A 27,984-nucleotide genomic window follows, 5' to 3' on the forward strand; every position below is an offset into this window, starting at 1 on the left:
ACCATGCATTTTATCTGATCATAATGGAATGAAACTGGAAATCAATGATAAAAGAAGGAAGGAAAAATCCTACATCACATGGAAAATGAACAATATGTTACTGAATGATCAATGGGTTACAGAAGACATAAAGGAGGAAATCAAAAAATTCTTAGAGATAAATGAAAATACAGACACAACATATCGGAATCTATGGGACACAATGAAAGCAGTTTTAAAAGGAAAATTCATCGCCTGGGGGTCATTCCTCAAAAAAAGAAAAAAACCAACAAATAAATGAGCTCACACTTCATCTCAAAGCCCTAGAAAAGGAAGAACAAAACAACAGCAAATGTAGCAGAAGGCAAGAAATAATTAAAATCAGAGCGGAAATCAATGAAATTGAAACAAAAGAAACTATTGAAAAAATTAACAAAACTAAAAGTTGGTTCTTCGAAAAAGTAAATATGATCGACAGACCTTTAGCCATGCTAAAGAAGAGAAGAAGAGAGAGAACTCAAATTACTACCATACGGGATGAAAAAGGCAATATCACAACAGATGCTACAGAAATACAGAAGACAATTAGAAATTATTTTGAAAACCTATATTCCAATAAAATAGAAGATAGTGAAGACATCGATAAATTTCTTAAGTCATAAGATTTGCCCAGACTGAGTCAGGAGGATACACACAATTTGAACAGACCAATATCAATGGATGAAATTGAAGAAGCCATCAAAAGACTACCAACCAAGAAAAGCCCAGGACCGGATGGGTATACAGCAGAGTTTTACAAAACCTTTAAAGAAGAATTAATACCAATACTTTTCAAGTTATTTCAGGAAATAGAAAAAGAGGGAGCTCTTCCAAATTCATTCTATGAAGCCAACATCACCCTGATTCCGAAACCAGACAAAGACACCTCAAAGAAAGAAAACTACAGACCAATATCTCTAATGAACCTAGATGCAAAAATCCTCAATAAAATTCTGGCGAATCGAATACAAAAACACATCAAAAAAATTGTGCACCATGATCAAGTAGGATTCATCCCTGGGATGCAAGGATGGTTCAATATACGGAAATCAATAAATGTTATTCACCACATCAATTGACTTAAAGATAAGAACCATATGATCATCTCGATAGATGCAGAGAAAGCATTCGACAAAGTACAGCATCCCTTTATGTTCAAAACATTAGAAAAACTAGGGATAACAGGAACTTACCTTGACATTGTAAAAGCTATCTATGCTAAGCCTCAGGCTAGCATCATTCTGAATGGACAAAAGTTGAAGGCATTCCCTCTAAAATCTAGAACAAGACAGGGATGCCCTCTATCACCACTTCTATTCAATATAGTTCTTGAAACACTGGCCAGAGCAATTAGACAGACGAAAGAAATTAAAGGCATAAAAATAGGAAAAGAAGAACTTAAATTATCACTATTTGCAGATGACATGATTCTATACCTAGAAGACCCAAAAGGGTCTACAAAGAAACTACTAGAACTAATAAATGAATTCAGCAAAGTGGCAGGATATAAAATCAACACGCATAAATCAAAGGCATTTCTGTATATCAGTGACAAAACTTCTGAAACGGAAATGAGGAAAAACACTCCATTCACAATATCCTCAAAAAAAATAAAATACTTAGGAATCAACCTAACAAAAGAGGTGAAAGACTTATACAATGAAAACTACAGAACCCTAAAGAGAGAAGTAGAAGAAGATCTTAGAAGATGGAAAAATATACCCTGTTCATGGATAGGCAGAACTAACATTATCAAAATGGCGATATTACCAAAAGTTCTCTATAGGTTTAATGCAATGCCAATCAAAATCCCAATGGCATTTCTTGTAGAAATAGATAAAGCAATCATGAAATTCATATGGAAAAATAAAAGACCCAGAATAGCAAAAGCAATTCTAAACAGGAAGTGTGAATCAGGCGGTATAGCGATACCAGATTTCAAACTATATTACAGAGCAATAGTGACAAAAACAGCATGGTACTGGTACCAAAACAGGCGGGTGGACCAATGGTATAGAACAGAGGACACAGAGACTAATCCACAAAGTTACAACTATCTTATATTTGATAAAGGGGCTAAAAACATGCAATGGAGGAAGGATAGCATCTTCAACAAATGGTGTTGGGAAAACTGGAAATCCATATGCAACAAAATGAAACTGAATCCCTTTCTCTCGCCATGCACAAAAGTTAACTCAAAATGGATCAAGGAGCTTGATATCAAATTAGAGACTCTGCGTCTCATAGAAGAAAAAGTTGGCTCCGATCTACAGATTGTGGGGTCGGGCTCCAAATTCCTTAATAGGACACCCATAGCACAAGAGTTAATAACAAGAATCAACAAATGGGACTTAATTAAACTAAAAAGGTTTTTCTCAGCAAGAGAAACATTAAGAGAGGTAAATAGGGAGCCTACATCCTGGGAACAAATTTTTACTCCTCACACTTCAGATAGAGCCCTAATATCCAGAGTATACAAAGAACTCAAAAAATTAGACAATAAGATAACAAATAACCCAATCAACAAATGGGCCAAGGACCTGAACAGACACTTCTCAGAGGAGGACATACAATCAATCAATAAGTACATGAAAAAATGCTCACCATCGCTAGCAGTCAGAGAAATGCAAATCAAAACCACCCTAAGATACCCTCTCACTCCGGTAAGATTGGCAGCCACTATGAAGTCAAACAACAACAAGTGCTGGCGAGGATGTGGAGAAAAGCGTACACTTGTACATTGCTGGTGGGACTGCAAATTGGTGCGGCCAATTTGGAAAGCAGTTTGGAGATTCCTGGGAAAGCTGGGAATGGAACCACCATTTGACCTTGCTATTGCCCTTCTCGGACTATTCCCTGAAGACCTTAAAAGAGCATGCTACAGGGATACTGCCACATCGATGTTCATAACAGCACAATTCACAATAGCTAGACTGTGGAACCAACCCAGATGCCCTTCAATAGATGAATGGATAAAAAAAATGTGGCATCTATACACAATGGAGTACTATGCAGCAATAAAAAATGACAAAATCATAGAATTTGCAGGGAAATGGATGGCACTAGAGCAGATTATGCTTAGTGAAGCTAGCCAATCCCTAAAAAACAAATACCAAATGTCTTCTTTGATATAATGAGAGCAACTATGAACAGAACAGGGAGGAAGAGTAGGAAGAAAAGAGTAACATTAAACAGAGACATGAGATGGGAGGGAAAGGGAGAGAAAAGGGAAATTGCATGGAAATGAAGGGAGACCCTCATTGCTATACAAAATTACATATAAGAGGTTGTGAGGGGAATGGGAAAATAAACAAGGAGAGAAATGAATTACAGTAGATGGGGTAGAGAGAGAAGATGGGAGGGGAGGGGAGGGGGGATAGTAGGGGATAGGAAAGGTAGCAGAATACAACAATTACTAATAGGGCATTATGTAAAATTGTGGATGTGTAACCGACGTGATTCTGCAATCTGCATTTGGGGTAAAATTGGGAGTTCATAACCCACTTCAATCTAATGTATGAAATATGATATGTCAAGAGCTTTGTAATGTTGTGAACAACCAATGAAAAAAACAAGTACATGGAAAAAATATTTATTTTTTAGATGGATATCTTTATTTTATTTATTTTTATGTGGTGCTGAGGATCAAAGCCAGTGCTTTGCACATGCTAGGCAAGTGCTCTACTGCTGAGCCACAATCCCAGTCCCATCATTTTTATTCCTATACACACACTGACAATTCTTCCTTTTTCTTCTTTTCTTGCTTCCCTCCCATTTTATAGAGTACATGAGCAGGTACAGGGTAGTGTCGTGCCTGGGTCATAGAACTTGAAGATGGGACTGTGACTGCAGAAGGAGAGCCTTCCACTGGTAGAAATCAAAGAGGGTCCTCCTTGTCCTCTTTCAGAGGAGAGGGCGAGTACGCTTCTCTGTTGTGCAAGGAATAATTACATGATGTTAGATGGAAGCATTTTGTTCTTGTTCTTGTAGTTGGAGTTTAGGATTTTCATGTAGAAGAAGAATGATGGGCCAGCCAAAAAGCAGGTGCACTGGACATCCTTGATGTAGATCACCACTTACCTTCTGAACATCTTTTCAGGGTTTGAGAGATCTTCCACTTCCCCAAGGTAGAGGTTAGACAGTTGCTTACCCACGTGTCACTGCCATGGGACCAGATATGCTACAGATTTCATTTGGGAAGAAAATTCCACGAAAGAATGTGATGTTACGAGGAATGCATTCAGGTCAGGGAGTCCGAGACTCACTCAGCTCTCGGAGGCAGCAGAGCAAGAGGTTCTGGCCATGGTATCCCAGTCAATGTTGGCAGGGAGAGTTGTTGCATCTACCCCACGGTGCAGTCTGGCAGTGCAGCCTGGGCACTTTTTCTATCTGCAAACCCTCCTGGCTTGATTCCATGGATTTCTAGAAATTTCTTGAGACACCACAAATTCCTTACCAAACTGCTTCAACTAACTAGAGTGGGTTTGTTATTTGTAACTAAGGACCCTCACTGATCTCCAAAGAAGTTCCTCCTGTCACAGCCAGTACTAAAGAGCACAAAGAAGGGAATCTTCTTTTTCTGCAGATGTTGCCATATCCCAATTGTCCCCAGCTCAAAACTCTGAATACACATCAGGTAAAAGGAAGTGGTTCAACTTAAACAATTCTTTACACAAAGGGACATTAGCACAGCTGTGGTTTGCTGAGAAAACTTAAGAGTGGCCCATAAAGGGAAAGCCCATCTGTTTGGGGACACTAAATCTGCTTGTAGTCCACAGGATATCACACACCAAAAGCAGGGACTCTAACTGCGAAGCCTAATTCTATAGACAAATTGTATTTGCCCCTTATGGCAGCCTAGTGGGATACAGCGCTTTGTGCAGGGGACTGTTCATTGGATTACTTCATGGCCATTATATGTTAACAGGTTTGCAATGTGGTTTTACTAAATCTAAGTTGCATATTGGCATTGAAGAAAATTCTGAAACTGCTTATCCCACATGAACACAGAATGTATTTTCATTTCAAAATTCAAGGAAAGTCCTTTAAAGGTACCTCAAGCTCTGTCGCCAAGAAGTATTTTTAATAAGCCAGAATTCTAAGTATGCTTAATTAAGTTGTCACCTAGAAGATATTCATAATGATTGTGAATTTTTTTTCCGTAATTTGTGTTTTTAAAAATCATGGGAATGAATAGATGGCAGCAAAGTTGTCCAGTCCCTCAAAACTCATGTCATCCTGGGTTACTGAACTAAAAATTATATATGAATTATCAAAAGGATAGTTTGCTCCCTGACTACACACGTACAAACTATCTTTCCTTTATAGCCCATTTTAGTACAAATGCCCAACATCCTCCTGCTTTGCTGATACCATATGGTGTTGATGTAGGTTTATTTAGGCTCTGTGTTATCTGGGGAACTGAAAATTGACTGGGGAGTTAGGCAAACTCTTATCTCCTGCTGGCTTCTTTGCTTGCTTATGCTGCACTTTAAATAAATCACTCAACCTCTGAGCCTCTGTTTTCCCATTTAGAGAATGGGATCCGTGATGTCTACTTTGCAGGCTCTTGGGGAGGGGGGAAAAGCCAAGTTTCCGTTGCTTCCTGGAAGGTGGGGAGATCCTAGAAGGAGGGGAGCTACTCGAAGCAACTGCAGTAGTGGTGTTAGTGAGAAGACAGACTCTGGCTCTCTCTCCATTCATCATTCAGAGCCCAAAACCAAGTGCTTGCCTTTTTTACGTTTCCTCCAAAGAATCTCCTTGTTATTTCTCTGGTATTAATTGATGGTGGGCTCCCAAATTCTGAATTCTCAAGGGGAGGAAGTGCATCCTGCTATGACACTACCTGTTTTCTTTTTCCTTTGTTTTGTTTGTTTCCTCAGGGGAGGTGAGAAGGAGAGACCTCAACTTTGTTGTTTTGTTGTTGTTGTTGTTGTTGTTTATTTTTTTTAATTTTTATTGTTGGTTGTTTAAAACATTACAAAGTTCTTGACATATCATATTTCACACTTTGATTCAAGTGGGTTATGAACTCCCATTTTTACCCCGTATACAGATTGCAGAATCACATCAGTTACACATCCACTGATTTACATATTGCTATACTAGTGACTATTGTATTCTGCTGCCTTTCCTATCCTCTACTATCCCTGCTCCCCTCCCCTCCCATCTTCTCTCTCTACCCCCTCTACTGTAATTCATTTCTCCCCCTTGTTTTTTTCCCTTTCCCCTCACTTCCTCTTGTATGTAATTTTGTAAAACCCTGAGGGTCTCCTTCCATTTCCATGCGATTTCCCTTCTCTCTCCCATTCCCTCCCACCTCTCGTCCCTGTTTAATGTTAATCTTCTTCTCATGCTCTTCCTCCCTACTCTGTTCTTAGTTACTCTCTTTATATCAAAGAAGACATTTGGCATTTGTTTTTTAGGGATTGGCTGGCTTCACTTAGCATAATGTGCTCTAATGCCATCCATGTCCCTGCAAATTCCATGATTTTGTCATTTTTTAATGCAGAGTAATACTCCATTGTGTATAAATGCCACATTTTTTTTATCCATTCGTCTACTGAAGGACATCTAGGTTGGTTCCACAGTCTTGCTATTGTGAATTGTGCTGCTATGATGTAGCAGTGAGACCTCAACTTTGGAGCGAATTGTATGAATTGCTAGGCACGTGCATGGAATGGTCAGGTTGAGCTCTACCTGCTTGCCTTCTCCACAGAGCTTTCTTTGTAGGAGATGTTTGGTCCAGAGATGAAGAACACATCTTCTCTCATCCTGATGAGTTTGCCTGGGAGGCATGATGCCATCTATATTAGTGCAAGCAGAATTTCTGTAACAAAGAAGCCCAACCATATAGTGACCTTCTGAGAATATTCTTGTGTAAACAGTCCTGACATGAACAGGCTAGAAGAACAGCCGGCTCTTCTTCAGTGATTGGAGACCCATATCCCTCCCATTCTGGTGTTCTTTCATGCCAAGTACAATTCTGCTCAACTCATATGGTGAAATGTCACTTTGGTCAATGTGGGAGGTGGAGCACTTGAGTACATTGGTCTACTTGGGTGGAGTCCCTAAATTAAGAGCACGTAGCAGGCTTGCAGGAGTCCCATGCTCCTATGTGCAGCATTCAGCCACTTTTTGTCAGCTGTCCAGCTCTTACTGGCTGTCACAGTGAGATGAGGTTGCAAAAGTATTCAGCAATGCTGAGTCTACACCAGCAGGAGTATTCAGTTACTTCCCCTTGAGCAGTCTATTTTAATGAGAACTAAACAGTTCCCAGTTATTTCAGTCAGGTTCAGCTCTCCTTGTACAGCTGCCCTTCTGGCCCACTTTGCCCACCACTGATTGTCCTTGTCTCTCAACCCAGCTCCCTGGAAGGTGGAGATGAGGACATGATCCCCGCCAGGAGGGGGCTCTGGCTCTGGTGGGTGATTCCATGAGTGAAGGGTGACCACAGCAGTGGAGATAGTGCCGTCAGTAGAGGATGTGGGGAGAACCATGAGCAAATAGAGAAGGGACACTTTCATAGGAAGGAGTGGCACGTTTTCCCAAGGAGAAGGAGCATCTTATCAGCACAAGACTGTGGACAGAGGGAACCATTTCAGACTAGAGAGAGTAACATTCACAAAGCAGTAAAAAGAAAAAAAAAGTGCCCCAGATCCTTAAAACCAAATAAAACTCCAAGTGACTGAAGTGAAGACAACAAGGGGACAGGTGTTGAGAAACTGAGGCTGGAGAACTCGGGATGGTTCACTTCCTGACAAGTCCCGATTTGTCTGGGCTTGATCCTGACAACAATGAGAAACTATTGAGGAATTTTCTGAGGGCATGTCATGGACCTATTTTTGTTGTAGAAAAGATCAGTCACGGAACCACCATTTGACCCAGCTATCCCACTCCTCAGTCTATACCCCAAGGACTTAAAAGCAGCATACTACAGGGACACAGCCACATCAATGTTTATAGCAGCACAATTCACAATGGCTAAACTGTGGAACCAACTTAGATGCCCTTCAATAGACGAATGGATAAAGAAACTGTGGTCTATATACACAATGGAATGTTATTCAGCATTAAAAGAGAATAAAATCATGGCATTTGCAGGTAAATGGATGAAGCTGGAGAATATCATGCTAATTGAAATTAGCCAAAAAAACCAAATGCTGAATGATTTCTCTGATTTAAGGATGCTGATTCATAATATGCTGGGGAGGGAGAGGATTAAATTAACCCTAGATCAGGCAAAGGGGAAAGGGGGAGGGAGAGGAAGGGAGGGAGAATAGGGGTAGAAAAAAATGGTGGAATGTGATGGTCATCATTACCCTAAGTACATGTAAGAAGACACAAAGGATGTGACTCTACTTTGTGTACAATCAGAGAAATGAAAAATTGTGCTCAGTATGTATAATATGATTTGTAGTTCATTCTGTTATCATATATAACAAATCACAATTAAAAAAAAATATCAGTCACAACCAAAATAAAGGGAAGTTCTTATATGTGTGGTCCCAGACCCACCAGCATCAAATTCATGTGGCATGTCAATTAAAATTGCAAAACCTTGGCCGCCATCTTATATTTGCTGAATCACAATCCCAAGGAATAAACCCCAATGAGCCTACTCACATATAAGGCATTCTCAAAGTGACGCTGATGCCTACTAGATACTTAAATGTCAGTGGTGGTAACATCTTAGTACTGAGGACCATATAATAGGACAACCACCTTTAGGGACACAAAAGGAGTTTCAGGTGCTGACAGATACTGGAGGGGAGGGTGGGAAAGCTCTAATCCTTGGCATGGGAATTAGAGATCTCTGACTCTTTAAGCAAACTTTGATCCTGAGAAACAATTGCTGCGATTCCTTCCCCACAGACACAAACACAGAAAAGTCTGGTAAAAGAAGATAAGGAATAACTCTCCCTCCTCTGGGTAGGCCACGGACACTCAGAGAGCCTGTTCACAGGATGTGATGGGACTGATGCTGTGGAAACAGATCATACTCCAGGCCAGGAGAATTTGAGCTGAGAACATGGATGGGTGACACATTGCACGCTGTGGCATTTTTTTTTTGTTGTTGTTTGTTTTTTAACTAAGTCAACTCAATATTCATCCTGTGGCTTAGAAAGTTGACACTGACAAGGACAGAAACATTTTGATTGGTGCATCTGCAGTCTGCCTGCACCGACGAAAGGTCAAAGTGCTCCTCTTGGCTGGCCAGGCTTGGAATCAGTAAGCAGTATCTGTAGGACTAGAAGGCATCATGTGTTAAGACTGCTAAAGCCCGAAAGAGACCAATCTAAGAGCAGAATTCTCTCCTGCAGCAGAAATCAACGTCACCTGCATTTTTGCTGGGGTGATTGCTTTTATGTATTTTCCCTGTGGGTGGGTGGTTTTAGCACGCATGCTGTAATTTTCCTTGGCTGAGTACCCAAAGCCGGTGGGGGGCAGACCCAGGAATAGAACCTAACCTTCTCACCACAGCCGACTACCCCCAAACTGCCCAGCTGCCACATACCACGAGTGACCTTTTCCTAAGACGTAGGAGGCCAGAAACAACTGGGAGGCTTTCCAGAATAGAGTTCTTCCCTGTTTATGATATTCACTACACTCAGAACCTGGTTTAGACTCAAATAATCCTTTGGAGTCCTGTATCAGGATGGTTAGTTATTTAAAAATAAATAACTAACCCTCCAAATTGCAATGACTTGACACAATGAAAGTTGCTCCCTCCTGTAAAGTTCAATGCAGGTGTTCTTGGTTTTCTATTGCTGGGGTGGGAAAGGGCTCACCTCCTAGGTTATAAAGGCTCAGCATGATAGGGCTTTACTGCCTTCAACCCTTAACTTTCAAGGTCACTGGGGACATTCCCCAGCCAGTCAGAAGGGAAGCATGGAGGATGGCGGTTTTGAAGTACAGGCCAGGAAGTACTGCACCCTACTGCAATGAAACCACTTCCACAGTCACACCTAACTAAAAGAGAGGTTAGAAAATAAAGGAGAAACAAGTTATGGTAAGCAAATAAGAAATTCCTGAAATCTGTGGATCAAAATGGGGGAGCTTCCAGGAATAGTTGTGGCAGAAGCCAGGGAACTCAGACCAGAGACTCATTTGTTACTTGCCATTTCTAATTTATTCATATGCTACCTATTTCATAAGCATCTTTTAAGCTCTTGTTGTATATCAGGTACTGTGTGAAATCATTTGAGGCATACAAAACTTGGTCCCCCACCTCAAAGAGTTCGCAGAAAAATCAGAGAAAACTTTAAAAACAGTAACAAAGAATGAAGTAATTTCTGCAAGAGAAGAATTATACAAGCACACAGGGGAGGTTCACCTTCAAGGATAATTAAAGAACTTTCCAGAACAAAAAGACAATTTCAGATAGAGAACAGCATTGGAACTCATAAAGTTATAAAAGAACAGGGAGTATTCAGAAAATGGAATTTGGTGTACACAATGAGTAAAGCAAAGAGCTTGGAGAGAGACAGGGGAGGCAATGGTGGAGAGATTGTTAGAACTAGATTTTAAAAGGGTATGTGAACCTGCAGAATATTTTTGGCATTTACTCCTAAGCCAGTGATTTTCCCTTTCTCTGATTATTTCCTCCTTCACTGGTACCTGGTTCAAATGTGTCCTGTCTCTGAATATTCTGGAATAAAGCTATAGATATGACTGGATTCAAGACGCAGGTTCTCACCATTCAGGCTAAGTGTCAAGTTAAAGCCTCAGGTTCTGCACCTGAGGAGCATGATGGCAAAAGCAAACTTGGCCCTGTATTCTCTCAGGCTCAGGTTCAACAGTTCATCAAAGATCTGGGGTGTCATTGGCCTAAGGGGGCCCTCATATCCTGATTCCTAAACAATATTTATCTTGTTTCTAGCCAAGTGTCAGATTTATGCTGTACTTCTGATCTTGGGTTACTGGAAAGATGATTGCCCCCAAAGAAACCAAGGTACCCTATCAGGTGATGGGTGAATGGTCACTTATGCAAGAAAAATGTCCACTACCCAGAATTCCACTGGGCAGACTTTCCAGTCGAACTGGCCTACTGCCAACACTCCAAAATATGCCTTGGATTTTCTAACAACATCTACTTTTATTAAACCACATCCCTTTTTGGAGTTTTCCTAGCTGGTTCAAATCCTATCTTCTTTTAAAATAAAGGGGGGAAAATTCCAATCCATTTCCTTCACAAAGCCTGATGGGTTGGTTGGTTCACTCCTTCCTGAAAACAATTATAACACTTTTTATCTACACAGCTCTTAAGGAAACAAATGTTCTGTACCTTCAAATGCTTGCTGTTAATGAGTACAGTTTCTGTGAAGCTTGACTCCAAATTCCTTGAGGGAAACGATGATATACTTCTTTATCTTCTCTTGATACTTAATTCATATTTCACTCAATATACATGTTCATATCTCACCTTGTTCTAAAATGAATTTAAGGTAGCATGCAAAAATGCATAGGTACCACGAAGTAGAACAAAACTGAAAAAATAAGTGACTTTCTTTGGAGAGTCCAGTTACTCCACAAGAAATTTGACGGCTGTGAGACTGCCATGCTGTGAGGAAGCTAAACTTATCCAGTGGAGAGTGAACTGACCATTAGCCCTTTGCTTTCAACTATTCTTGTTCCTTCACCAGACATATGACTACAAAAGCTGTTTCTGACATTCCAGACTAAGCTAAAGCCAATAGAGAAAAACAGAGGAATCTGGCTAATAGCCAGAAATTAGGACTCAGAACTATGACACAGCCAAGCTTTCCCTGATGCATCCAGCGTATCTGAGCCATGTTGTGGAGGCCTCAAACATGATGGGGTAGACACCTTCCAATGTGCTCTGATCATTCTTGAGGTGACTCATAAAATCTTATTCCAGGCACTGCACTTAGAAAGGCTTGCAAAGATGATAAATCTTGCTTCTAATCTTCACAGAATATAGAATCCATTTTTTTCTGCTGATATTGCCCAGACTGTATTAAATGTAGCCCAAAACCTGGAAATGGTGTGCAGACAGAGCTCCTGGATCAGCCATCTAGTGCAGGCTTGAGCAGGAAAAGGCTTTCCTAATACTCAGATAGGAAGATATTCCTCAGTGTTTTTTTTCCTTGTCTCTCATTTCTGAACCTCCTAGAAGTTTCATGGTAGAAATAGTACAGGGGTTTACAGGAACCAAAAATCTGAGGAAGTGTTACCTTCCTTTCTGATCAGTGGATTTGCAGCACCAAAATGTGTGGCACCTACTCTTGCTTTCCTTTCTTTATCTGGACCTGGGCACAGCTGCAAGAAGTTTGTAAGCAAGTTGGGTAAATAAGGCCCCATCCTTCTGACTAGAGAATTAAAAGAGGAGTCCAGGTCAATAGAAAGTATCAAGGAGATCACAAAGGGAGAAAAGCCTGGAGGATGGCCCCACAATTGGTTTATGAACTCCTAAACTCACTCTTAATCTATTACATGTGAATTTGACGCTAGATAGCATAGCGGAACTTGAGAAAACTGAATTATGGAGTAGAACACTACTGAGGTCTCAGAGTGGCCAATGGATGGCATACATACAGGACAAATCTAAATGGCACTACAAGAACTTTGAAGCCAAAATCGGAATCAGATTCCCCTAAAACTGGACTACCTGGCCTAAACCCAACCATAGAAATTGTTTACTAAAACAAAAATACCAGTGTTCTCCACAGGATTTCAAAAAGACCTCCAGTTACACAACAAAATACTTAAAGTGTTCAGGACACAATCTGCAAAATTACTCAGCATATAGAAAGCTAAGAAAATCCCATTCAATTCACATGATGTTGATCAATAGATGTCAATGATAAGATTAGAAAGATTTTATGCAGCTATCACAAAAATACACCAACAGGAAAGGATGAAACTCTCCAAGTGAATAGGAACATAAATAGCCTCAGAAAAGAAACAAGAAATATAAACCTGGTGCAGTAGCCCAGGCTATAATCCCAACAACTGTAGGCTGAGGCAGGAGAATCAAAAGCTCAAGGTCAGCCTCTGTGACTTAGCAAGACCCCATCTCAAAAAGGGCTGGAGATATAGCACCCCTAGGTTTGATTCCCCCATCATACACGTGCACGCACACACACACACACACACACACACACACACACACACACACACAGAATAGAATATATATATATTCAAGAGAGAGAGAGAGAGATAATTTAGAATTGAAAAAAAAAAAACCTGAAATTCTAATACTCACTAGATGGGCTCAAGAGCAGAATGGAAATGGAAGAAGAAACAGTGAATGAGCTAGAGGTTAGACCAATAGAAATCATCTAATCTGCACATCAATGAGGGAGGGAAAATACTGGAAAAAAGAATAGGCCTCAAAAACTGTGTTAAAATATCTAAACATGTAATATTCCTGTCATCAGAGCTTTCAAAGGAGAGGAGAGAGAATACAGTGGAAAAAAATAACTTCACACACACACACCAAAAAAAAAAAAAAAAACACTTCACAAAAATTGAGTGGAAAAGACAAGTCTACAGATTTAAGGAGTTCAGCAAACACAAATAAGATACATTTCTTTAAAGAGTGCATGCTCAGACACATCAAAATAAAACTAGTGAGAACAAAAGCAAAAGAAAATATCTCCACAGTAGCTAGAGAAATGACGGCACATTTCTTGTCAAAAACTACAGAGACCAGAAGGAAGGGGCACAAGTTTTAAAATAATGAAAGAAAAACTCTCAGGCAGGAATTTTTATGCAGAAAGAATACACTTCAGGAAGAAAGGTAAAGTAAAGAAATTTTCAGGTAAAAGAAACCTGGAGAATTTGTTGCTAAGAGACTACTCTTAAAAAAAAATGTTAAAAGGCATTTTGTTTTCAGATAGAAAAGGAATGGTGCCGTAAGAAAACTTTCCAGATAAGAAATGAATAGAGAACAACAGACAGGGTAAATATCTCAGTGAATATAATGGATTATTATCCTTTGGGGTTTTTAAAATATATGTAGATATAATACACAAACAACTACCATATAAATGGATGATGGCATAGGGGCCTATATAATGGTAGGGTTTCTGTATTTCACTTGAAGCAGCAAAATACTGACTCTAAATAAACTGTGAAAGGCCTAAATATGTATAATGCAATCACTAAAAAACAGACACACAGTATAAGAAAAGTACAAATGTCTCTCCTGATGTTTGACACAAAAAACTACAGTAAAAGTAAATCAAATTATGCAGTATATGAAAAAATATGACATGCAAAAATCATCATTTTCTATTTGTTGGCAATGTACAATTAGAAATAAATTTTTTAAAAGCAATGCCTTTTATAATATCTCAAAATAATAAAATACTCAGGTATAAATTTAACAAAACATTTGCAGGATCTGTATGCTAAAAACTACAAAACCCTGATGCATAAAAATAAAGAAACCTAAATGTTTAGAAAGATATACTATATCCATGGGAAGAGTCACAATATTAAAGATAGCAATTCTCCCCAAATGGATTGACCGATATTATGTAATTCCAGTCAAAATCCAAACAGGAATTTTTTTTTATTGGTTGTCCAAAACATTACAAAGCTCATGATATATCATCTTTCATACATTTGACTCAAGTGGGTTATGAACTCCCATTTTTACCCCAAATACAGATTGCAGAATCACATAGGTTACACATTCACATTTTTACATAATGCCATATTAGTGACTGTTGTATTCTGCTGCCTTTCCTATCCCCTACTATCCCCCCTCCTCTTCCCTCCCATCTTCCCTCTCTACCTCCTCTGCTGTTATTCAATTCTCTCCCTTGTTTCCCCCGCCCTTTCCCCTCACAACCTCTTATATGTAATTTTGTGTAACATTGAGGGTCTCCTACCATTTCCATATGCTTTCCCTTCTCTCTCCCTTTCTCTCCCCCTATTCATCTTTGTTTAATGTTAATCTTTTCCTCATGCTCTTCCTCCCTGTTCTGTTCTTAGTTGCTCTCTTTATATCAAAGAAGACATTTGGCATTTGTTTTTTAAGGATTGGCTAGCTTCACTTAGCATAATCTGCTCTAATGCCATCCATTTCCCTGCAAATACCATGATTTTGTCATTTTTTAGTGCTGCATAATACTCCATTGTGTATAGATGCCACATTTTTTTTTTTATCCATTCATCTATTGAAGGGCATCTAGGTTGGTTCCACAGTCTAGCTATTGTGAATTGTGCCGTTATGATCATTGATGTGGCAGTATCCCTATAGTACGCTCTTTTAAGATCCTCAGGGAATAGTCCAAGAAGGGCGATAGCTGGGTCAAATGGTGGATCCATTCCCAGCTTTCCCAGGAATCTCCATACTGCTTTCCAAATTGGCCTCACCATTTTGCAGCCCCACCAGCAGTGTACAAGTGTACCCTTTTCCCCACATCCCCGCCAACACTTATTGTTGTTTGACTTCATAATGGCTGCCAATCTTACTGGAGTGAGATGGTATCTTAGGGTGGTTTTGATTTGCATTTCTCTGACTGCTAGAGATGGTGAGCATTTTTTCATGTACTTGTTGATTGATTGTATGTCCTCCTCTGTGAAGTGTCTGTTCAGGTCCTTGGCCCATTTGTTGATTGGGTTATTTGTTATCTTATTGTTTAATTTTTTGAGTTCTTTGTATACTCTGGATATTAGGGCTTTATCTGAAGTGTGAGGAGTAAAAATTTGTTCCCAGGATGTAGGAATTTTGTATATATAGATGAACTGTTTCGAAAATTCATATGGAAAGGCAATGGAACTAAAGAAAAGCCAAAAGGATTTTGAAAAAGAATCAAGGTGGGGGAAATATACCACCTGATTTCAACAATTACAATAAAGTTTTGGTAATCATATAGTCTGAAATTGGTGAAGGAATAAATATATAATTCAATGAAGCAAAATAGAGAGTTCAGATAGAGAGCCATATAAATATACCAATTGCTGACAAGTACACAGATATTAATTTAGAAGGATAACCATTTCAATGAATGGTTAAATTATTGGGTGACCCTATACAAAAAAGTAAAAATAAAAGAGGAACCTTGAGACAAACCTCACAACTTCAAGGTTTATTCAAAAATTAACTCAAAATGGATCACAGATCTAAATCTAAAATATTTTAAAATAAAAATGTTGAATGAAAATATAGGAGAAAATTTTCATGAACCACAGTTAAGCAAAGAGTTTTTGACATCCCATGAAAAGTATACCATTAAAATTAATAAATTTTACCTGATCAAAATTCAAAAAACTTCAGCAAAAATGCTGTGAGAGTTATGAGAAACAAACTATGATGAGAATACTTTCAAATCACATATCTGACACAGGACTTGTGTTAAAGATACATAAATAATTTTCAAAACCCAAAAACAAACAAATAATTAAAAACAAACAATTACAAAATAGACAAAAACTTTAACAAGCACTGAACCTTTGAGGGAGATGTAAATAAAACAATGTGTTATGGTTTGGATCTGGAATGTATCCCAAAGGCTCAAGTGTAAAGGTTTGGTCCCCAATGTAACAATGTTCAGAGGTGGGGCTTTTGGGAATTGTTTGGATCATGAAGGCTCTAACTTCATCTATGAGTTAATCCATTGATTGATTCATAACTGAGTGGACTATTTATTGGGAGATGGAGGAAACTGTAGGAGGAGGGACTTAGTTGAAGGAAGTGAGTTCTTGGGGATGTGCCCTTGAGACTATATCTTGTCCCCAGCCCCTTCTTCTATATTTGTTTCCCAGCAGTCATGAGGGAATCAGCTCCACTCTACCATGCCCTCTCTACCATGATGTTCTGCCTTACCATAGGCCCATAATATTTGGAGTCAGCTCCAAGGACTAAACCCCTGAAACCATGAGCCAAAATAAATCTTTCCTCCTGTAAGATGTTTTTCTCAGGTATTTTGTCACAGTGACAAAAATCTGACTAATACATTATGACAAACCACAGCATGTCTATTAGAATGGTTTAAGAGTACAATTTCAAGGGCTGGTGAGGATGAGAAGCAACTAAGTCTCACACATTGCTGGTGGGAAAGTAAAATATCTCAGCCACTCTGGAAAACAATTTGATAATTTCTTGTAAGAATCAATCTACATGTACTCCATGTGCTAATAATTTTCTTTTAAATGCACTTTAGTGGATTAATGACTAAACAGAGGTACATCTTTACAAAGGATATTATTCAGTTATAAAAAGGAACAAACTTAGATGAACCTCAAAGATGTGTTAAGTGAAAAGAACCAATCTCTAAAGGTGACACACTGTATGATTCTATGCATGTGATATTCTTGACAAGACAAAATTGTGGTGGTGGAGAACGTGTCAGTGGTGTGATTGGTTTGGGTAGGGTGAAGGGTATGATAACAAAGGGAAAGCACAAGGGACCTTGTTTCGGTGATAAATCTGCCCTGAATCCTGACGGTGGTGGTGGTCACATGGGTTAAAACACACAGACCTGTCCCCAAGACAAATTTGCATTATGTTATTTTTTAAATAACATTTTAAAAGAGTGAGATGAAAAAATATTACACCTAGACAAGCATCTATAAACAAAAATTTTTAAAAAAGGAAAAACCAGAGAGCATGAAGGAACAGGTGATCTGAGAAATCTATGAGAGAAACAAATTTTGCTTTTAACATATCCAGAGTGTGACTGTGAAGGGACCCAGCAGCCAGTGCCAGACTATTTTCTTTTCTAGGGGCCTTTCCCAGCCACAAACCACAAACTCTTACATGCTGAAAGCTGCTGTTAGAATGGATGGAGGGATGTGTATGCTGACAGCTTAATGCAGATATTAACTACTTTTTTCTTTTCTTTCTTTTTTTTTTGAGGGGGGGTGTGTGTACTGGGTATTAATTCTGGGGATGCTTTACCAATGAGCTATATCCCCAATCCTTTCTATTTTTTGAAACAGAATTTTACTAAGTTGCCAAGCATTTTGTGAAGTTGCTGAGGTTGGCCTTGACAAATGTAACTTCTATGAAAGCTGGAATAGGTATTGTTTTCATTTTGTGAAGGAAAAGACAAAGACTTCATTTTGTGGAGGTTAAGAGATTGGCTAAAGTCAAGCAGCTGGGGAAAATGCACAGGTGGGGACCCAGAATTTCTGGTTTGTGCTCTTTGATCACTCATTCATCCATTCATCTAAACATGTTTATTGAGTGCCTATTATATGACAGGGACTATGGTCTCCAATTGTTCAAATTCCATCTGATAGAAAATAAAGAGACACATGCATAGATCTTCAGAACAAGGTGTTGTGTGATAAAGGCCCTCGGTGTGGTAAGAAAAATAAGTGACACTAGGATTACACTAGTTTTCAACAGATCAGGGAAGACCCCTAGAAGAGATGAGCTTTGATCTGGTTATTGAAAGTGGGAGAGAATTTTGAAAACTTGATATTGAGGGAGAGACATGGTCCAAATAAATACAAAGTCTGTGTGGTGGCTGGTCTCCCAGACAGCCCCTAATAATTGTTGCTTCTTGGTATTCATGTCCGATGGGGTTTATTTCCACTTTGAATCAAGGCTGTGCTATTTGAGAATATGGCAGAGGTGACAGTGACATGTGACTTACATGTTTTCTCTTGAATCATTCATTGTGGGAGAAGTCAACCACCATGTCATGGGGTCTCTCTCAAGCTGCCCTACGGAGAGGTCTACTTGCAGAGGAACTGAGCCCTCCTGCCTATAGCCAGCATCGACTTGATATCCACATGAGTGAGCCACCTTGGGAGTGACCCCTCCAGGCTCAGTTTTCAGATGACTACAGATCTCAGAAGATATCTCACTGCAACCCCATGAGAAGCCCCAAGCCCAAATCATTCAACCAAGTTGCTACCCAAATTCCTGACCCACTAGAAACCACAAGAGATGACTAATTATTGCACTTTCAAGCCACTGAGTTTTGCGGTGATTTTTACATAGCATTAGGTAACAATGAAATACGTGAGCCAACTTGCAGGAAAAAAAGCAAACATAAGACAAGCTCAAAAGACAGACTTCTCAGACCAGGAAGGTGAAGTTTCCAGCAAACTGGGTATGAGATAGAAAAAACACAAACAGAGGCAATGGCAGGAAGATTAAGAAAAGTAGACAGGAGGAAAGGTGTCTTGGAGAAAGAATTCCCCAAAGACCCTGGAGTTGTACTTCTGAACAATTAGTGGTTATTTCTACTAACATTAATGATTCTGCTAATAGCATTCCAAATATCTTAGGTATTGCAGAGCGAGTGGTTTCCTTTATACCTTACTTTTTGTGCTGCCAAATATGGGATAGTCACTCACCATACTCATTTCCCTTTCTCCCCAGACACAACACTAAATCACATCTTTAACTTCCTTTCCTGCTGGTATGTTTGTGCGGTTGCACTCTGGAATATAAGCAGCAGCGGTGTACAGCCCATAAAACCTCCCACAGGGTCCTTTACCCTGTCTCTTCACCCTTGTGCCCACTCCCTGCAGGGAATGGGAGGATCTCAAGGCTGGAAGATCAACAAGGTAAAAGACCATGGATCCCCAAATTATCTCACAGAATGTCCCCTGCAAAGTAGCTGCATTCAGCAATTATGTGAACAAGAAATAAATTTTTATTGTGTGAAAAAAAATAAATAACTGGAGTTATTGGGACAGTACAAAGCAAGTGTAGAGGAAAATGAGATGGAACAAAGAGTGAGCCCAGCACACACACATGTATGTGAGGTACCGGGTAGTTTTGTGAGAGAGAAGCCACAGCATTATGATCTAGGAGACAAGGCAAAACCGAAAACGTGACCAGTGACATGATTCACAGAGACCATGAAATTTTTAAAAGGAAGAAAGGAAAAAGTTGGACTTTTTTCCAACTTTTGGAAAAAAGAAGTGTGACTATTTCCAATAATGAAATTAAATAGAAGTTTCCTCATTGAGTCCTCATGAAAGACACAGCATAATATAGTGATGTCCTATAAAAAATCCTAGCAGCTAATACAACAAGTTCTATAATTCCATTTCTTATTGTATCCTTCAATGAAGGATAAAATAAGTGATAAAACAACATAATAAAATCATGGGGAGAAACACAATACTTTGTGGCTGAATTAGTTCTCCGTTAGTCCGATTGTACCTAATAGCAAATGTAAATAAATTGTGAATGTCTAAGATAATCCACCTCAATGAGTAATAGATGTTTGGCAAGTATATTTTGGTTAATTGATTCACTAGCAATTAGGTATATTTTTGAGGGTGGGAAAATGAGTAGGAAAGGAGGTCCAAATGTCCCGAGGTGACTGCCCTATGCCTCTACATTACCTGTCTAACCCCATCTGGCTACTTGGGGCTGCCAGGGTGTTTCATCAGTTCATGTGTGTTACTGTATTTTCTCTCAGTGCATTTTCCCCGGGCAGTGTAATTAGGAACACTGACTAGAGAATAAGGGAGGAAGAATAACAGAGTATAAGTACAATTGTAAAAAGTCATTATGATATGCTTTCAAAGCCAGTAATTACCACTCTTGCTTATCATGCAAATCACTATTAGTATTTTTATTTAAACTACAACTGTGTTTTGTTACTTGACACAAAAGCTTTTGAGAAAGACCTAACATCTGCCCACAATTGGATTCCTTTCCAAGCATTCCTTGGAAGAAGAGGAAAAGGACAAGTACGTCAAGAGGGTAATTTAAAGCTTGTAGTTAAAACTTTGTAAAGGACCCATTGTGAGGGGGAAAAGCCCAAGGGAATGAATTATGAAATATGCACAATAATTTCTGGTTGTCCCTTTAAAGCAAATCTAGAGATTTGTCTCTAAAGTGAGAAGCTTCAAAACTGGTCTTTTACAAAACTAAAAAGGTTATATAACATACTGGGAAATAAAGGGTCTTTTGAAGAACAGTCAAGAATTGAGAATGGCTGGCTGGGGAAAGGAAGATGGAAGTCAATAGAGGAGATCTCTGGTCCCAGAGACTTGGAAGACTGACTTAGTAACAGTGGTTGGTGAATATTGCCAGTTTTACTGAGCATTGGAAGAAAAGTAGAGAAACCTGTTCATGGGTGGCTGGTGGAAATTGTATTGTAGTAGTAGTTTGTAATCTTTGGATACAGGATGTGGCAGGAGGAGGATGACTGGAATTAAATGCATTTAAAATATGAGTTGTTCACCGTGTATAGTGATCGCCATTTAGATTCCCCTAGAGTCAGGCAAACTAGCTGTGGATCTGACAACAAGATAGATAAATTGTTATCCTGACAACTCAAAATCTGGCAAGAGCTGGAGAATTCCAGTGGTAATGACAGAAACAGGTCAGGCTCGAATTGAGCCAGAGCTAAGTAACAAATATTTCTAGTACTTTTATGCAAAACACTACTCAACCTTTCCCCTTTGAGTTCAGTGAAGCTTAGAAACAATACGAAACAGTATTTATATGACTTTGGAGGGATTTGGGAGGGCCACAAGCATGCCTGAAATCAGAAGAATCAATGGGTAAAGGTGGATTTATGTCAGTATTCTTTTAACTGCTGCTGTAATCTCAGACTTCAGGTTCTCCCTTCAGAGTGACATAAACCTAATCACCTTTCCCAGCCTTGGAAATATTTCTCCTCCTTCAGACTCCAAGGTGACTTCTACCTCCATCTACTAAGCTGTTCTATTCACTCCTAAGACAATACTAAATGCTTCTTGCCCCATAGTTACGGCAGACACCTGCATTGCCTACTCAGCATTAATTCCATCTTTTTTTCTTAGACAAAACTCCAAATTTGCTCGGCAAATCATCCTTTTCCACCTGGCTGTATGCTTCTCTGGAAGTCAGGGCAATCCCATTTCTCTTGTGAGTTCTTGCTTAGGAATAAGCCTGTTCTACTGTTCTATGCACTAAGATGTGAGGAAGAATCCATTGGGGAATTAAAGGAAAGGATTCTCAGCTTTGAAGAAGAGATACATGGGGGAAAGGAGTCACTCTGTTATGGCTGTGTGTGCTTAATACTGGGATACCAGTCTTGCAAGGGTACAAGTCTAGGAAATGTCAACTGAATAACAATAGCAGAGTAAAAAGATTGAAAGAACGAGCATCTTTGATGCCATCAGTGGCACTGAATCAGCCAACTGGAGCTCTCTACTCTAGGACTTTAAATAGTCTCATTGTTTAAGCAATTTTTTTTAAGAGAGAGAGAGAATTTTTTAATATTTATTTTTTAGTTTTCGGTGGACACAACATCTTTATTTTATTTGTATGTGGTGCTGAGGCATGCGCCCCGGGCATGCCAGGCGAGTGCATTACCACTTGAGCCACATCCCCAGCCCTTGTTTAAGCAATTTTGACTTGAGCTTTCTACTACTTGCAGCTGGAATTATGATAACTGATAAAATACGGATTTGTGTACTTATACTCATTGCATACCACAGTAAACATATTTGTTATTACCCACAGAACGTGCAGTATACCAGGCGTCAATGAATGGTGGCTCCCTAAAGAGAGAAATGCATGGGTAAAAACAAAGATGTGCTACATCTTAACCCTAGCTGCATTCCCTGGCTCTACCAATTGCATCAATATCTACCCAGGTGTGTAAGCCAGAACTCACTTCTAGATTTCTCCCTGGTTCTCTCTTCTCCTAGCCAATCCATCTTCATGTTCTATTCATTCTGCCTTCTAGACACTTTCCAAATTCACTTATTTTTATCTCCCTTACCATTTTGTTTGAAGCTACTGTTTCTTAATTGTACCACTACTACAGTAACCTCTATCTAGCTTCCTAGACTTTTAAAAATCTGTTCTATGTACTGCAATCAAAGGGAATCTTTTCAAAATTCTAAATTCCCCCACTTCCCCTTCCATATTTGATTAAAGGATAAAGAAGATTATTCTGAAATTCATTAGGTGCCCATAGGCTTGCATGGTCTGTGCCTTTTAGTCTACCTTTTGCCCTTGCTGCTCTAGCAGGACAAGCCTGCTATTGATTTCTTGAATGTGCTTCGCTTTGCTTGTGTTCTGTATGCTTAGCAGAGTCTTCCCACCAGAACCCCTACATAATCACGTTGTCTGTGTATTTCATTCTCCATTTTCCAGCTCAGTCTTGCCTTTCCCAGTTGGCTGGCTCTCCCTGCTGTACCCTTTGCTAATGCTGTGTCCTTCTCAGCTGGAATGACCATCCAAACTGGTACACTTGAGAGCGGCTGGGAGTACTATTAATAATTACACTGGAACAATATGTATATAAACAGATATTGTCCTGGGCTGACAGAATGTTTGGTTATCCTTTTCTTAATACTTACCATGTTGTAATTTTTGTTCATTAGTTTATTCATTAGCATCTGCTTCCCCCACATCTCTATGTGGGCAGGGACCGTGTCTTTCTTTCAGCTCACCATCATAATCTCCATGCCAAGTCTGTTCAATAAAAGACAAAAATAATTGTTGGAAGAATATAAGAATGAATGAATACAATAACTCAATTCACATTTTTCTTCTCTATTATTTTTTTCCTTAGACTAGTATTGATTATAATGCTATGCAATATTCTGACTCCTAGTTTTTTTTTTTTTTTTGATATCTGATCGTTTGGCACAGAATTGCTTTATAAGTGACTGATGTAGTGAGCAGGTATCTATGAACACCTATGATGTGCTAAGCATAATTCTAGGGATTCAAGGGATAAAACAGCAGATGAGACACAGTTCCTGCACTTGAGAAATTCACAGTCCCATGAGAGAGATACCTGAAGTCTACTAGGACTCTAGATCCATCCGTTTCTGTCCCATGAGTAGCCAATCAGGGAATGTTGTGGACCTGAAAGAAACTGTGACTTTTTCTCATTTCTTTCTCAGCTTTGTAATTTTCCCTAGTTCATTTCCAAGATCAGTGCCCTGAGGTTTCCCATTTCTTAGTAAAAAGTTCCAGGAAACATTTTAATACTTTGTGGTAATTTCAGATTATGTTAATATATTTAAAATGATATTAGTGAATATGAACTTACAAGACATAAATGGAAATATCAAGGTGCCTGAACTTAAGAGCTATAGCCATAGGATCTGACCACAAAACTTTCCCTATGGGTGGTTTATCAAATTCAGTAATAACTAATTGTATGGACTTTGATACACAATCAGGCCAGATATGAGGCCAGGGGTCCTGTGAGACACTGAATGGAGACCTCACACCCCTTCCTGAAACTATAATGTTCAAAGGGATATGGCATCAGTAATTAGGGTCATGGAAAAAAAAAAGGATCTGCCCACCTTCAGAGGGAAAAGATGAATTTGGTGTTTTAGATCACAGAAAAGGAAAAAAATCTACTCTAACAAAATGAAAATCACAGGCCTTGGCCTCGTGTTGTGTCAAAGTTAAAATGCATACTTCTATAATGGTTTAGGAACTGTCAAAATGAGAAATTTACATAAAAATTAATCCTGGTACAATTATATCACTGGAGTACCCAGTGGCAGTGAACAGAAAAATCATTCTGGAGTGACATTTCCACAGCCTCTTGGAACAGGACTTCTACAGGAAGTTTCCCATTGAAGATGACCTGTAATCCAAGAGATAGGCAAAAACAGAAGGACAGGAACCCAGAAATCTGTGATCATAGAAGTTTTATCTGGAAAAGATGATGTCTTGAGCAGAATCTTCTGGAAACAGATTCTAAGATGGAAATTTGCATGTCGGAGATTTTCTGGAGAATGCTACAGGGAACACCTTTGAAGAAATTAAAGAAGTAGGATGAGTCGGGAGAAGATTCAGTGATACAGTCTCAACAGATACCCCAGCTTAACCTGCAGGGATCTCTGGAGCTAAGATGGCTCTTAAGAATGACCCCCATCAGGCGAGGCCTTTATGCCCCAATATCAGTCATTAGAACACACTGATCCATGGGAAGAAGTCATAAACTTGGGAAAGATGGTCTTTGGGGCCAAAAACCATTTCCAGAGAGATCCAGAATTGGCCATTAGCAGCCAATGCACATGGCAGCAGGGAAATAGGGGCCCTGGTCCTGAAAATGTGGGTGGGTGGGAGGTGGGGACTCTGAGCAGGACAGAAGAGCATCCTCTATGTCTGCTCCCTTTGGCGGCTCATTTCCATTTACTTTTGTGTTTTGTAATTTGTCCTATCTAGGAAGAGCATCACCAGTTTTCTGCTTGTTCTCAATTCCTGATGAACCTTACGTACGTAAACACAGTGGAGAAAGTTAACAATTCCCGCTGCCTCAACTAGTTTCAAGAGCACAGCTAAATTTCATCATCTCTTTCCTATATTACCCAATCTAGACTCTTTTCACTTTTAGCAAGTATATCTCATGGTCTTAAGCCGCTTAACTGGTAGGAACTGTGAAGATCTAAGCCTCTGATCACCATGCCCTTTGGAGGCGGTGTTGATGGTACCTATCCATTAACCATCCAAATTAGGTGGCAGAGTAGCAAGATACGTCCCAATGGTTCATTGGAGTGTCAGACATATTATTCCTTTTCTTCACTATGTAACACAGTTGGATCTCCTCCTGAAGATCAGTGTAATATTACCCTCTTAAGGGAGGTGTATCTTCCCTTTCCTGCTGGCTTCTTGAGATGAGGACCCCTGAGAAACCTGGTGATAGCCATAGTTCAGAGTAAAATGGGATTCTTACCATATCCTCCAGTGGAGCCTTCCACCCTCTGAGAATCAGAACTTCTATTATAGAGCCTCTAGTTTCCAGGACAGGAGGCACAAATTTCACAAGCAGATTCCTGTGAGTAATCCAAGATAAAAAGAAAACAGGAAAGAGTAGTTGAGACAGGTTGATTAGAAAGTGAAAGTTCAACACATATGTCATATGAAATATTTATTTGTGAATGAACACTGCAAAAAAGGTAAGGGATAAGAAACAAGCAAAGTAAAAATATGGCATGTTAAAACCAGAAAATGATGGAAATAAAATCCAATGTAGACAATCACAATAAATATAAATGGACTCACATTAAAGTCAGAGATGCTCTGACTGGGTTTTAAAATTCACTTGTATAAAAGATATATATCTAAAACATAATGGCATGGAAGACTTAATTAAAGCATGAAAAAACTTAAAAGGCAAATTCTCACCAAAATAAAACCATTGTGTTATCCTTAACAAATTATTTTATAAGGCAAAGCATCATTTTATGACTAAAGAAGATCATTAAAAAAATAATTTTCCAGGGTCAGGCGCAGTTGCACCCATCTGTAATCCCAGTGGCTTGGGACGCTGAGGCAGGAGGATCTCAAGCTCAAAGCTAGCCTCGGCAATGGCTCAGTGAGACCCTTTCTCTAAATAAAATACAAAATAGGGCTGGGGATGTGGCTCAGTGGTTGAGTAACCCTGAGTTCAATCCTTGGTACTCCACCTCCCCAAAAAAATATTTACTAGGAATATGTATAGTTTTAAATCTATATGCACTTAACAGCATAGACTCAAAATATATAAATTCAGGGGTTGGTAGCAACCCATCAAATTGCTACCTCTTACATGAATTTTGTCTTTTCACAAGGCTTGCTACTTCATGGGGGAAAAAAGATTAAATTTAAAGAGTGGTTGTTGGATCGATGTAATCTTTATTCAGAAGCAAGGTTAATTTATAAATATACTCTGCAAAGTGAATAAATAGATCTTTTTATCTTGTTAAGTTTGTTTTCCAAGTACAGCTGTGTTTATAAAGTTGATTTTTTTGCTTACTGAATCTAGGAAGTAAATTCAGTAAATGGATTGTGGAATTGAGCTGAACTTTCATAAAGAAATACAAAACCTCTGCCAGTTGTCAAAGGTTCATGCACTATGGTGTACTTTCTAGGTAAATTTCCTTTAAAACCAAAATACTTTTTAAGAACTTTGTATTGGCTGACAGTTCTGTAACAGAGCCAAATTCTGGAAAGAAAGAGGGGTGTTTTCTTTTTGGTTTGTTTTTATTTTCTGTTTTGTTTTTTGCTGAACCAGGAAGTTATTTCTTTAATTAAAGTAAATGTGACTGGCATGGCCTAAGCAATCACACTCTCAATCAGACAGGTCTTCCCCGTGGATTAAAATTCTAACAGAGCATATAACTCTAGTTTTCAATGTCTATTTGCCAAGCCAGACAATCCTCTCCTGGATGCAGATTCTTCCCCTTCTTTATATCTCTGTGATTTTCCCACACATTGTTACTTTTCCTTTCTCAAATGAAAGCGAGATGGAATAAATTAATCAGAGCTTAAATCAAGCAGGATTTCCTAACTGGTAAAGCTGTGACAGGATGAAGGGGTAGAGAGAGAGGGGTGGGAGGGAGAGAGAGAATGGGAGAGAGAACGTAGTATAGAGGCTTTCTGTAGGGGGAGTAGCCTTGGGAAGGGGGTGATAGATAGGCTCTTGATGGCCTTGCTACAGGGGAGATTTGGCTGCTAAATTTGACCTTGCTCCGAAGTAATTGATGAGACGTAGCATTATCATCAGAATGATGGTAATGAGCTATAGATGCAGACTCTCTGCCTGTGGAGATTACAGACAAAATAGACTGTAAGGCAAAACGCATTATTCAAGCTAAAGAGACTCATTACAGAAATTCCTGTTAGGAAAGCTTTGGTGGAGTTATTTGATTACCATAGCTCAATTCCACATCTGAAGAGAGGAAAAATCCAATGGGGGGAAAAAAATATATGTCCTAAAGTGGACTCGGTGGTGAAGTCGGTGCCCCAAGTCTCTTGTCCTGTCATCATCAGGAGCTGGATTTCACTGCTTTTCTTATATTTGAAAATGCCAAATATTCTTCTAGTTGTGATTTTGGGATAAATGAACTTCATTTCTACTTTCTTTGCATTGTTTCTTAAGAATTTTCCTTTGAAGAAGATTCTTGGGTTTTTAGTCACAGTAATTTCATTTTGCAGTGAAGGCATCTCATTTCTGATCTGTCATTTGTCTTGTTAAATGAGATTTCAGTCATGCACATTTGAAAAATTCTGTTTCTGGAACTTTGGTTTACCCTTGCAAATGTTCTCACTGAATCTGGACA

The 27,984-nt window shown here is 39.1% G+C and overlaps 1 long non-coding RNA gene across 3 annotated transcripts in view; it reads left to right on the plus strand.

Moving 5' to 3' along the window:
• The first annotated feature begins 9,239 nt into the window (after positions 1–9,239).
• LOC308647649 overlaps positions 9,240–27,984 on the plus strand; it is a 72,917-nt gene continuing 54,172 nt past the window's right edge. For all 3 annotated transcript variants that reach the window (XR_014021673.1, XR_014021674.1, XR_014021675.1), the window contains exons 1-2: positions 9,240–9,373; positions 9,872–10,030. This is a non-coding gene — a long non-coding RNA (uncharacterized lncRNA). The remainder of the gene's footprint in view (positions 9,374–9,871; positions 10,031–27,984) is intronic.

The sequence above is a fragment of the Spermophilus citellus genome (assembly GCF_964194105.1).
Source record: "Spermophilus citellus genome assembly, chromosome: 1".
Taxonomy (NCBI): Eukaryota; Metazoa; Chordata; class Mammalia; order Rodentia; family Sciuridae; genus Spermophilus; species Spermophilus citellus.